The sequence below is a fragment of the Cupressus sempervirens genome, chromosome 6 (assembly GCF_028749045.1).
Source record: "Cupressus sempervirens isolate cs-2001-9-10 chromosome 6, ASM2874904v1, whole genome shotgun sequence".
NCBI lineage: Eukaryota > Viridiplantae > Streptophyta > Pinopsida > Cupressales > Cupressaceae > Cupressus > Cupressus sempervirens.
The window spans coordinates 48,047,266-48,061,685 of NC_143123.1; the positions used below are offsets into that span (position 1 = coordinate 48,047,266).

The 14,420-nt window shown below is 35.7% G+C and overlaps 2 pseudogenes; both read right to left on the reverse strand.

Annotated features, from left to right (window-relative positions):
- Nucleotides 1-6,328: 6,328 nt before the first annotated feature.
- LOC149551063 (GDSL esterase/lipase EXL3-like) lies at nucleotides 6,329-8,873 on the reverse strand (annotated as a pseudogene).
- A 613-nt stretch (nucleotides 8,874-9,486) lies between these two features.
- LOC149551064 (ruBisCO large subunit-binding protein subunit beta, chloroplastic-like) lies at nucleotides 9,487-14,084 on the reverse strand (annotated as a pseudogene).
- Between the last annotated feature and the right edge of the window lie 336 nt (nucleotides 14,085-14,420).

The following is a 14,420-nucleotide window of genomic DNA, read 5'->3' on the forward strand; positions in this document are numbered from 1 at the left end:
TTGACATCTATACAGATGACAAAGGGGGTAAATTGGATCGGGGGCGGAGATGACAATCTCCATGTCATCATCTCCACAAATGACAAAATAGCAGTCACCAATGGTAAATTGACATCTACAAAGTTGCTAGAGATGCCAAAAAGGCGTCTCTATAGACTGTCATCTACATTGATCAACGTCTGCACAGATTAGCATCTTTGTGAATTGGCGTCTGCATCGATCAACATCTATGCGAATCAGTGTCTACATCGATTCACGTTTGCGTCGATTGGGACAAATCGATGGAGGGTAGGGGAGGATGCCCCATACAGGGGGCAGTCATAAGATAAAGGAATTGACCATCTACATGTCTATGCTACAGGAGGAGATAGTGATATTCTGGTCGAGGGAGCATTATCTGTCGATTATGGTGCTGGAGGAGAGACTGACGGAGGTTGAGTGGGGACACGTGAGGCTATGCAGACTAGAGCATGTGCATGAGTGGCCTGATCTACAAGCACATTCAACAAACTGTCAGTGTTGATCGAGCAATGACATACACTTACATCTAGTTTCCATCTAACTATAGGAGAGGCGATCGTCACTCTGCTCGATGTGTGGTAGATACTACGAGTGCCCATCTGCAGGATGTATCTTGAGTGCATGCTAGAGGGTACAGACCCCTTTCTACGGGAGTGCTTTGTTAGGAAACGACAGAGACTATCGATTCAAAGATCATGGTTTACATGGAGGAAGGAACTAGAGCAACAATTACCACAATTGGTCATGTATCTTGCATCACTTATCTGGAGGATGGTGCCAGACCATGTTGGGCATGGATTTCCCATTGGATGGACATGGGTGCTTAGCACCCTAATACAAGATGATGGTGCAGTGTATTGCTGGGGCCATTCTGGCAGAGCTATATCATGATTTTACACATGTGCGCCTATAGAGCACAAAGGACCATGGGTTTGGCGTTGACACTGCTGATGGTATGGTCATGGGAACACATTGGTGTCTCACGACCTATTATGAGACAAGAGACTCAGCAACCTGGTGAGCCGTTTGCATGCAGAAATAGGCCACCCATCTAGTATACCTCCACAAAGTCTATGGGATTTTGGTGCTGTTGTATCTGATGAGATCATCATGTTTGACTGGATGCCATATGATGGTGTGGAGCGATGGCAGTAGGAGGAGAGGATGACATAGAGGATCAGAGGTATCTCCCTTACACTTAGATAGACTACTAGCTCATCGGGAGGTCCATGCATGTTATTATGCGATATATGCTCTTTAGGGTGTGGAGACAGTTCAATAGGGTACAGGATGTAGTTCTCGACGGGTTCTTATACCCTATAGTATCCCGAGAGTATGGCAGGTTATGGGGTCATGGGACCAACTTGTAGTTGGCAAGGATCTCCTGGTGATATATGAAACCAGTGCCCTAGGTACATGGATAGGATACAGAGGATGCAGGGATGACATTGGCGTATGCACAATGGTGGACAACACATCAGCCAATCAGATTGATAGTGCCCGAAGCACCACTACCAGCAGAGTAGACATAGGGAGAGGGTGATGGTATAGGGGATGGAGGACAGGCAACAATGATGCCACTGCCAGCATAGGGGGCTCAACAGGGGTCGTAGGGGCGTAGAGCTTGTGTAAGGAGAACACTAGTACAGGGGCCACCACAAGGGTCACAGATACAGGTGTCGTCAGAGGCACAAGTACAAGTGTCGCTAGGGCCACATGTATAGGGACTAGCAGAGGATGTTGATATGGTTAGGTAGAGTAGGATAGTTTATGTACAGAGGCTACCTGACTCCAGGGTGAGGCACAGGTAGAGTGAGCACAAGTAAACAGTTCTAGTAGGCCTTGATGGCCCTATAGGTAGAGGTGCAGGTGCAAAGAGCTAGAGTGGATAGTGCATAGGAGGCCTTGGCAACCTTATAGGTGCGGATTGATGCTGGCGAGTTCGCTAATTTTAGGATGGAGGAGGATGTCGAGGAGCTCATAGATATAGAGGCCCTCCGGCAAGAGGTGGCTACATTACGGGCAGAGCGAGACACCCACCAGGCCCAACTAGATGAGTATCATAGGCAACAGGACATAGCTAGACAAGTAGTGTAGCCTGGGGTGGCTATGGCAGTGATGTAGGAGGCAATGGCAGCTCACCAAGTAGAGACACGGGCAGTATAAGAGGTGGCCTATTACAGGTCATTCTATCATGATGTCGTGCCTGTCGATCAACGACAGCTAGATTTTCAAGCAGCCTTGAGCTCATGGACCACAGGAGGCAGGGACAGGTCAGAGCAATCTATGGGACAACACCGACCTCCACAAGGTGGGGATATAGAGGGGGTTGGGCCCTCATAGCTAGCTTTCTGATTTTGTACAGTGAGTAATTTTTTGATAGAGGGATGCAAATGCAGTGAGTTTTTGATGATGCATTTGTACATGATGACACTACATGATTCTTTTGTATACGGACTATACAAACATTTATTCTTTTGATATATATCCATGTACACATAGGCCCATCAAATCATGTCATATATATATATATATATATATATATATATATATATATATATATATATATATATATATATATATATATATATATATATATATATATATATATATATATATATATATATATATATGACATGATTTGATGGGCCTATGTGTACATGGATGATTATTGTTTATGCATATGATACCTATGATGTGGATACTAACATTTGTGATGTAGGATGTGTATGATGTGATATTGCCTATGATTTATATATGATGCCTAACGTGTGTATGATTTAGGTTTGATGGTGAATATGAGATGTATGCATTGTGTTATTTTACATGTATGGATGTACTATGTGTATTGTGAGATGTTTTTATGATGTATATGTCACTAGATATGATGATTAGAATGGATGCATTTAATGAAGTAATGTAAATGAACTAATGATGCAATCTAATAATGAATAAAATGCCTATTGAAATATGAAAATGAATATATCCTAAAATATCAGCAACTAATAAATGCAAAGTGAAATGATCGAATGTAAATATGAACCTAATGAATGGACGTGTCAAAACTCCTCACTTGTAAGAACCAAGTAGCATAGCATAGGAGACGGGAAATAAACAGAACCTTTGTCTCAAACAGGGCTCAATGAAACCCTATGCTACATGAACCCTAACTACATGATACCAAGGGATTCAATTGTGTTTATATGAAAGAGCACACCTTAGCTTGATTTTGCAAAAGAGTTTATGCATTATATGCTATAGAAGCATAAATGACAAGGTTCCTTTGCGTGGACTTAGAGACTTTAGAACAATAGGTGTAGTTTGCATAGTCATGATAGAACAAATGTCGTATACACCCTGAAGAGGTTTGGGTACACCCAAAGTCTTTTTAGAGATCTTTGGTAGAAAGTGTACTAACCCATTGCCCCCATTGTGCAACGCATAAACATAACCTGAAAATGACACATATGTATTAAAGCCTCAAAAATAGATCATACCACAAACAACACATGTAGTCAATGATAGCGATTCAAGTATGACCAAAATATGGAAGATCAAGGCATACCATACACTAGTACATTTGAGGTCATTTTTGACCATTATTCATTGAAATTTCGACCCAATTTTTGACCAAATTTCGACCAATACATTGGTCAAAAACTTTCAAAATTGTTGGCAAAAGTTTTGCCAAGCATTGGTCAAAATTTCAACCAATGCTGGTAGAAAACTGCATAGAATTGGTCAAAATTTTGACCAATGCTTGGTTGAAAACTACTAGGCATTGGTCAAAATTTTGACCAATGCATGGTAGAAAACTGCCAAGCATTGGTCAAATTTTCGACCAGTACTTGGTAGAAAACTACCAAGCATTGGTCAAAATTTCGACCAATGCTTGGTCAAATTTTTTTTGAGGCTCACACTTGTTGAGGTCCATTTCAAAAATGGCCCTTCCTATGAAATTGTTGTCTAAAACCTTTCTAATGAGATAATGTGTTATGAGTTCTTCATCAGTGGGATGGAACGTAAATCCAGGAGGTAGTTGTGTATCACCCATATCATGACTGTAACTAAAGTTAAGAGCCTCTATTATTGAATTATCTTCCCTATCACCCATATTCATTTCCTTTGCTATGGGAAATAGGAAAGAGAATTCAATAATAGAAGCTCTTAACTTTAGTTATAGTCATGATATGGGTGATGCACAACTGCCTCTTGGATTCACATTCCATCCCACTAATGAAGAGCTCATAACACATTATCTCATTAGAAAGGTTTTAGATAGCAATTTCATAGGAAGGGCCATTTTTGAAGTGGACCTCAACAAGTGTGAGCCTAAGGGAGGGTTCAATTCCCTCCTTTATTAATCACTATGTGTATAATCCCACACACCCATTTGATCTTGAATGATGATATGTATTGAATGTTGAGTGTCTGTGTTGAGTGCTCCAAAACCATCCATTTCATGCCTTCATCTGTACACAATGTCTTTCTAGTTTCTTTCTACTCGCACGCCCATTTCATTTCATATGATCATCTAAAAATTATGTCACTCTAAGCTCTCAACTGTTTCCTCTTGATTGATCATCTCGTAACTACTGGATGAGAGCTTTGGGATAAGCTACAGGCATCCATCAAAGCATAAAGGATTTTGTTAGATGGTGTAGATGAAGTAGTAGCATTTGCCTTGGGAGACATGCTTGCAAAATGGAAGCATAGATAAGTCATGTGAACTGTTCGATAGGATGCCTAAACATAATGTGGTCATCAAAAGCCATGGTTGTTGGATATGCACAAAATAGATATATTGAGAGAATAAATTTGTTTAAGTTGCAACTGCCCTAGTAGACATGCATGCAAAATGTGGAATCATAGGTAAGGCGTTTCAACTATTTTATTGACTGCCTCCATGAAATGTCATCTAATGGCAAGCCAATATTGCAGGCCCTGATCAAAGAGTTGCAAATATCAAAGTACATAAAGGAACTGACAATGGAACCATGAATAATCATGATATATATCAAGTAGCATCGTAAGCCCAAAAAAATTAGACTTTCTACAAGAACCTCCGGGTACCCAAGGCATAAATCACTTATAAGTAAACCATTGAATTCTTTCTTGAAAGTGTAAAAGCCAGGGTAGGTACAAAGCTATACCACATTACTTAGATCAAAATTCACAAAACATAGGTACCACGTTAAAAAAATTAAAGGTTCAAAACCACCAGGTTTGATCAATTCAATGTTCAAAAACCAAAATTACCTGGTCCAAAAAATTGATTTGTTCAGGAGATCCATAAAAATTGGAAATCCAGAACCCAAGAAAGAATTATCTAAAATTTGTATAGGAATTGAAAAGCCAAGGATGAATTAGACAAATTTTCTTGGTATAAAAAATCTGGATCAAGTTGAATTTGATTTAAAACTAACCAAATTTGGTAACTACGTAAGAAAATCCACCATCTGACACTTTAGCATGAAAAGTTAATCAAAATCAAAGACAACATGAATAAAACACACTTTGCACTAGGACATATACCATAATTCAATTACCTATTAAACAAGCATTTCAATCTGAAGAAAGTGGGGATAACAAAATAGAGCAATCATGCAAAAGATTGGAAACCTATCATGCAACTGCCTATAGAATTTCCAATTTCACTGCCATAAACATTAGATGCCTACAACCAAAGAATATTTCCCTTGATATTGATGTCCACATCCCATAATATGCTTTAATTTCCCATTCTATAGGCTTTGACTCTATCCTTGATTAGGCAACTACCATAACACATTAATACAAACTTTAGTCAAATGTTCAAAAATCATTTCCCATAGCTTTCTACAACTATTAGTATTTCCTACCTATCAAACAAAAGCCAACAAATATACATGATTACATGAGTCAATAAGCTAGTTTGAGACAGTGGACCTCCAACTAAAGTTTGGCTTGCTGGATTTTCAAGACTAGCAAAGTTAAAATCAGATCCCATACCTCCAATTGGTTGACATGAACCTTGATGTGGTAAATGCCCCCCAATGGGACCACCAACACTTCCACATCCTGCACCAAATCATATGTTACACTTCACTCTTGCATTCTTGTCTCCTGATGATGGATCTTGTAGTGTGATTTGAAACATTGATCCTAAAAATACCATACACAACCAAATTGAAAAACAAAAAAATTACTTTTCAAATAGATTAATGTTGATGTAGCTACAAGATTATGCTTACAACAAATTCATTTGATCCAAAATGATGATGCTAAAAATGTTTACACAATTGAATTTAAAAATCAAATTACAATGTCATTCGAACTTACCATATCTGAAGGGATAAGCAACAACATCCACCACAATGTCATAGATGTCTAAGTAAACAATAGTTGATCCTGGCAGTGAGCTCTCCAAGTTGGAGAGAGCAGGTGCCCAGTTTCTATTGAAATAGGGTGATACATCATTTATTCTTACATTGCATGGCCTCCCTGCCACAACAAGAAATGTTCTTTCTGAAGGTGAACATCCCAAGATGGATAGCCCTGCTACTATGAACTTTCTAGCTCCAGCATTGTACAGATCCTAGCACAATTACTGTTAACATTTCCTATATTGAAGAAATAACTAACAACCCAATCAATATTCCCTATAGCCAAGTAGTAAAGTGCATTGCTTACAATACTTGAAGCACGCTCTGCCCCAACAATGATTTTTATTCGAGATGTATATTCCCTGAAATACTGCACTTGCTTCCACAATGCTATTAGGAAAAAACCACAAACATAAATAAAAACTACATGCAAATATAACCAATAATAGAAAATAATAGATCACACAAAAATGAACACAAGGCACCAAGATTTAACGTGGTTCACCCAATCCCTGGGCTACGTCCACCAAACTGCAAGTCCAATATTATTACAATCTAGTGATTACAACCTGATTACAATCTGTAATCCCTTACAACTCAATACCGCCGCAAGAAGCAATTTCACATCACAACATAATGAAAATACCTAACCCTAAACCCTTTTATACAAGTATTTTATGCCATTTTAGGGTTACAACGTGTCGGCCATATGTCAGCTACAACGTTGGCTATGGCCCCAAAATTTTTTTTAGGGCAATGCCCCAAACCCCAAAGAATTTATGAAGTATGTACAGTACTTTCCTGATCAGTCACCACAATCTAACAAATGCTATCACATTCTACACAACCCCCATAAAATATAAAAGCTCTCAACCCAAACAACAAATTACCCACATTACATGCACTGGTAATGTAACCATTTTAATGCTTAAATGGAAATGCTTTAAAAAGACTTATTTATGCCTACCCTGCTCTTTGTAGTAAAATTATCATAGGTAGAGCCAGTTGAAGCGAAGCTTACTCCTATAAGCAAATCATCTAAGGTGAGACTATCATCCAGATATGTTGGAATTGCTTCTTTGATGCCCAGTGTAGATGCTATATAAAAAACTCCACATGATCAATACTAAAAGGGAAGTAAATATATCATTTCAAGTAGGAATACAAACTTGTTTGATGACATGAAAAAGGAAAATATTTCAGCCACTATAGCTAGTTTTTGAATTTAAATACAAGGATTAGATTTTTAAAATAGACCATCTAAAAAAAAACTAAAGGTGGTGGTTTTTCTATGGATCTGAACACTGGATATTGACATCTATACTGGTGACAAGTTAAATCATTTCAAGCAGACTATTTTCTCTTATATGACATCATTTTCTTTCCATCAGTTCTCTTTTTTACCATCCACAAAAAAATCTAATAACAAAAACTCAAACGTGACTATTCGAACCAATTAACAACAAAGTAATTATAGTAATAACAATCCAAGCTTTAACTAATACTTGGTTTATGATAAACCACTGAAACTAAAAACAATAACCATATGTAATTATTGCTTCATATCTTAACAAAATCACAAGTTGCAAAATAGAGATAGTTCTACGCACTAAAGGCATAATTATCATCAAAGAAAAACTTCCAGACTTAAGAACAATAATCTCAAAAATGACTTTTCAAATTAAAATCAGTGATAAGGGCACCATCAAAATGACAAGCCAGTCCTCAATTGGGAAGTGGTTTTATAATAAATAATTGGAAATATAAAAACCTTACTATTTTCAATAATTGTCTTATATTAGGCCAAAACCACAAAATGTTGAAAAGCAGAATTGTCTGAACTCAAAAATTTAAAGGTGTATTTATTATTGAAGTAATATGTTAAAACTTAAGACACATAAATCATTGATAAGTAGGAGATATTTTCCACATCAAGTCAAATTCTGATATTGCTATCAAGATTCAACAGTGCAGTTTTTGAGTCAAACTCATTGAACCATGACTCATACATAGTAGTTCACACAAAATCAGTTCTCATGAGAATGAATGGAACACTTAGCACTCATTTCATATAGGTAGTGCTCACAAAGGTGAAGCACAACGACTTCCTCAAAGGCTCACCCGTTCTAGTACTACTCCAACTCAAGGAAGCTTAACTATGGAGTTTCCTCCATGGTTTAAACCACTCTACTTGCAATACCATTTGCAAAACCTACAACAAGTGGTGTACCTTATGAACCATTCATTAGAAAGCCCCTTGAGCTCATCAATAGATAAGCCTAAGATATTTTCCACAGCAAGTCAAATTGTGATATTGCTATCAGGATTCAATTGTACATTTTTTGAGTCAAACTCATTGACCCATGAATATATAATATATGACCCAAGAAAGAGGGTGAAATTTTAAATGTAATGGATTATACATCCTTTCCTCCTACCGGCTCTATCTGACACTTGCTTCAGAGTATGAAGCTGGGGAACTTGCATATAACTTGGAAGAGATTAAGGTTTTAGAAATCAGATATGGCTATGCATGTTCAATTATTAAAAGTTCATTCCATAACATGATTGCACATGAAAATCTATTTCTTAGGAATCTTTCTTTTTCCAAAGAACAAATTCAAGGGTTTTGATGCTCAAATGGAATTGAGACTTTTTTTGCTGACGTCTAAATAATGAGACCTAGAAGTATTGATTTCAAAATACTATTCGATATTCATGTCATGCATAGATTCCTAAAACTGAAGTAGATGTTAGAGAAGAACTATTTTTATGTTATTACCATTGGATTATCTTCTTGTAAAACAAATTCTGGGAAGACATATTGGACACTATTTGATTTTCCTATTAATTGTGTCAATTTGTGTTAAGTTTGGGTTAAATTTTGATAAGGGATATTTCAAAGAAAACAAAAACCACTAAGATGGTGCATTCTTTATAGACTTGTAAACTAACATGCATGGTAAATAACCCTATTGTCAACCAAAATAACATTGCAGTAGCTATGTTTTTCTAACTGCAATGACCAATTTATCTTGGTGAGCTTCCTAAAAATTTGCAAGCAACTAGTTGCCTGTCATATTATGATAGATATTGGTATTCATTCAATTTCAATATTATACAGTATAATCCCTACCTACATACAATACACATCATAATTCATAAAGGGTAGAGGGCCTAAGACAATTAGCATCACATCCAACTTAGGCTTGCATTTTCCTTCTTTCTTTAGAACAAGGGCACTATGCAAATACACAGTCAGTGAACATCCTGATAAAGCTATTTGCAAGGACTTAAATGACACTAATTTGCATTCATTTCACCAATTAGGAAATTTAAAAAATAAAATAAAATTACATCAAATGAATATACCATCTTACCTTAGTTGTATCAATAATTCCTGCAGCCATCAAATCTTCATAACCACCTGTAGCAACATTGTATCCATAATTGGGATTATCATTGGAAAGGACCTATAAAAAGACGGGAATAGGGCTGTCATTTTACTACCATGAAGGCGAGAAACAGCTATTCACATCTAGTATGACATCCAGTGAAATTGAATAAGATTAAACACCCAGGCACAATGTCAATTTACTTAAATTCAACAGGCTTCATAAGGACTAGAAAGAGATGTATGCATTTATGCTGATGTCCAATGAAATTTAATAGGACATACCTAGGAAAAAGAGCTTAAATCAATGAGATTCTATTGAATAGTTGTGAAAGAATTGAGTTTAAATATACTTGATTCTATTCAACAATTTCTCAGGAGTTGTAATAACCTTTTCAACCACAACACTTCCATTTACTCCTGCATTCTTTGCAATTAGTTTCACCAGGAAACTCAAAGCTCATTTAACAATACCTGCACCAATCAACAGACACCAAAGAACTAGCAAATTTCAGAGCCAAATGTTACAAACACATTGCAAAGCTAAGTCTTATATGACAAAGCATTATCTACATATCCATTAAGGATTATAAAGCCACTTCCATGCCAACCATACTTGCTTGTGTAGCAAACACAAAATTAAGCTACCTTTTGTTCCTCATTTTCAAGTGTATCTCTAATGGCATCAACCTTTGCAACAAGCCTCAAAAGAGCACACCCTCTGCCAACAACAATGCCCTCTTCAACAGCTGCCTATTTATAGAAATTAATTAGTGAATTGCTCCAATACAATTAATATAACTTCAATTAATTTTTCATTCTATCAGGGAGGATCAAAGGATAGTAGAAAAAAGAATTAGTCCTCTTTACACCATTTGAGAATAATATACAAAAGACTTTGTCATTCCATACACAAATGGCTTAATAGTTAATTTTTGCTAGCATAGGAATTGGCATGGGAGTTTTACGCATTTGTATCAAATGACAAAGTTATTTACAGAGAAGACTGCCATACCTTTGTAGCATTGAAAGCATCCTCCACTCTTAACTTCTTTTCCTTCAACTTTGTCTCTGTTTGTGCTCCTACCTATCAATCATACTTCTTATCATCCATCACCTAACTTGGCTCATGCTTATTTATTATCAAAATGATATAGGCACAATAAAGCCTATCTTAATGAATGATATACATTGACAAAATTTATCTATTGCTCAAAGAAGTATTTAACAATGAAACACTACAGAAGACTAGACACATTTCAATAACTTCACCTGTATAACTGCAACTCCCCCAAATAGTTTAGCAATCCTTTCATTAAATTTTTCTTTCTCATAATCTTGTTCAAAAACTTGGAAATAAAGAAAATATTCAATTGGCAAATACATTCTACAAGCTAGGTTGGCAATAACACAGTTCTCTAATGAGTTATTATTCGCCAATATATTGATATGCTCAAAAAAAGACAGTGTTAACCATGATGAGATACTAGGTGTAGATAAAGGAGAAATAACATAAAGAATAAAACTAAAGTGTTCTAATTACAAAGCATAAGACTGATAGTCCATGTTAAGACCTGAAGAACACACACGCACACACATAGACAAGAAGGCATACCTCAATCATGCTCCTAATTTGATTAACTCTTCTCTCAATAGCCTCTTGAGTTTTTCCATCACTAACTATTGTTGTTGAATCTTTTGTCAGCACTATCTTGGTAGCAGTTCCTAGAACCTCATTCCCAACAGTTTCAATGGCCAACCCCACTTCATTTCTAATGACAGTGCCTACATTAGAACACATGGTTCATATGTTTATAGTTGTCTATATTACTAAATAACATATTAGGAGAATGAACTATGAAATGCCATAATCCTAAGCTGACAACTTAGTTTTTGCACTCAATTTAAACTTATGTTTAAAATATTAAAAAGGCCACTTCATTATGGCCCCCTATGACAAACTGACCAACATAATTAACATTGGATAGAAATTTGCCATGATAAATGATTAAGAGACAAAAATCTAGGGTTCACTTCATAATCATACTACTAAATAATACCTCCAGTCAACATGACAATGTCATCCAAATACTGACTTTTCCTTTCTCCAAATCCAGGAGCTTTTAAAGCAGCACTCTTTAGTGTGCCTCGAAGCCTGTTGATGACAAGGGTAGACAAGGCTTCTTGCTCAATGTATTCAACAATTATTAAGATAGGATAACCACCACAAATTGCATCTTCCAATATGCTAATCATATCTCTTGCGTTTGTTATTTTCTTATCAACCAACAATAGTTGCAGGTTGTAAAGCAAAATAAATTCATTTCTACATAAAGTTGCATGATTCCTAATACATGTCCAACCACTCTCTTACAATAGCTAAATGATAAGTGCTCATTTTCAAAATAGGCTAAAAATGGAAAAAATGATTTCGATCCATATATTAGTTACCTTACAATTCTCATACTCTACTGTCATCTTCGCACTGTCTGTCACAAAATATGGGGAAATATATCCACGATCGAATTGCATTCCCTCTATAACATATAAATTATTTTCTGCACTTTTTCCTTCTTTAAGGGTTACTATACCCTTCCTACCAACTTTACTCAAGGCCTCTGCAATCATATTTCCAACTTCATAATTGTTCCCAACACTTACTGCGAAAATACAATTAAGGAAAGATCATTACTGACTAGGCATGCAATGGTAAAAAAAAAAACCATTAAAAATGGGAAAAGCATTTTACTGTGGCAAGTTTCAAGAATGGCAAAAAATACAACTATATCCAAGAATATATCTCAAACATGGAAAGACATATCTCACATACAACCATTGCAACCATTGATAAGCAACAAGATCAAAATTATATCTAAGCTGAATCAAAAGGAATAACTAAGTAATATTTTCTTCTAGAAATGTATAAGATAAAACATATTGGAGCACTCAAACAACTTACTCTAATTTTGATGAAATTTATAACATAATTCAATAAAATTTACAAGAAAATAAACAGAGGCTTTAAATTCTAACCTTGTTCATAATATGAAGAATCTCTTCAAAAATCAACATAGATGTAAATGATCACAGGTAAAGGAAGGCATGTTCTTTTACCTTTATGTCTTTCTTGGCCTTTGGCTCTTTGTCGCTTTCTTCTGAGCTCTCATCCTCCCTAGAGCTGCTCCCCTCAAATTTTTTTATCGGTTGCTGCATTTTAGTGACCTAAAAATATGAAACACCATAGTAATTATCATAATTATGAAACATACAAGAATATATATAGAGAAAAAAACACAAGCTTTACCTTTCAAATATTATCCATGTGAGATTATAGGCTATAAATCCAATGATCATAAATGTGACATATGTAGTGAGGCAATTACATGTAAGATAAACTACATAGTAATTAACAAAATAACAGAAGTCCAAATACACGAGAATTTATATACATAGAATAAAAAGCTTTACCTTTCAAATTTAATCCTTATGAACTTATTGTTTGGAGAAGCCAGAGCAATTATAACTATGTGCGGTTCAAAACAGACAACTAATATTATAAATTTCAAATCAAATTTGAAGGTGATGCATGTGTCTCATATGATATAAATTTACATTTTTATGATTTGAGTATGTGAGATGAAAATTTGAGAAATATCAGTTCAGTGTTCAAAAAGACTAAAAATTGCAGCCACATGAATGTAGATTTCTGAGTGAACTTGTTACACAGTGTTGTGTGTGAAATATAGAAGATCAAAATTCTAAAGAGTGTTTGTGAAATACAATGCATATGTGTCAGGTGTAAGATCGAAAAAAAAAAGAAGTTTCAAAAGAAAAATACACCAATGTTATTATGTCACTGGAATGATTGAATTGAAGTAGGAAATGATCATAGGTTTTCACAGCCTTTAGCACAGTTAACAACAATATACAGGTCCAATGACATCGGTGGTATCAGTCACAGTAATTCTTTCTCTGTTATGTTTTATGAAACAATTTGATAATTCTACAATCAAGTTTATGGAATATACAGTTCTTTAAATCTTCCAATTTCTCTGAAGATTTGTTGCATGACTAATCAACATTATAAAAGATAGTGATTTGATAGTGATGTTATGAAAAGATTGAGTTTGGTTTACAAGGATTAAAATATAAGTTTAAAGTAAGTTATATTTGCTAATGATTCAAAGGCAGATTTAATGATGAGGCAGAAGACTTATATGAGATGGAAGTTGAGTAGTCATACCATTATATGAGATAGGTGGAATATCACTTGGTTCTAGCATTGCACTTAAAAGAGAATACATGGTATTAGCTTGGATTGATGACTTAGGCCACAGGTTGAAACATGATTGCAAACTTGAGGGTGATACCATTTCACATCATGGGATGATTAGTTACTCTCCAAGGACACCACTACTTGTGATATATGCAAATGAAGAGGTAGACTAAGAGTGCATTGCAATTGTTATGGCGCTTGGGAATGTAGTTTCTTCATGTGATGCATTGGTCTTGGGTCGATCAATCTCGGTTGGGTGTCAATGTTGGGATTTCTCAACAAGAAGTAATGGAACTGGTTGGGATTCATTGGAGTAACCTTAGAAGATATAAGGATGAAAGTTTCAGATGTTTAGGTGTTATTC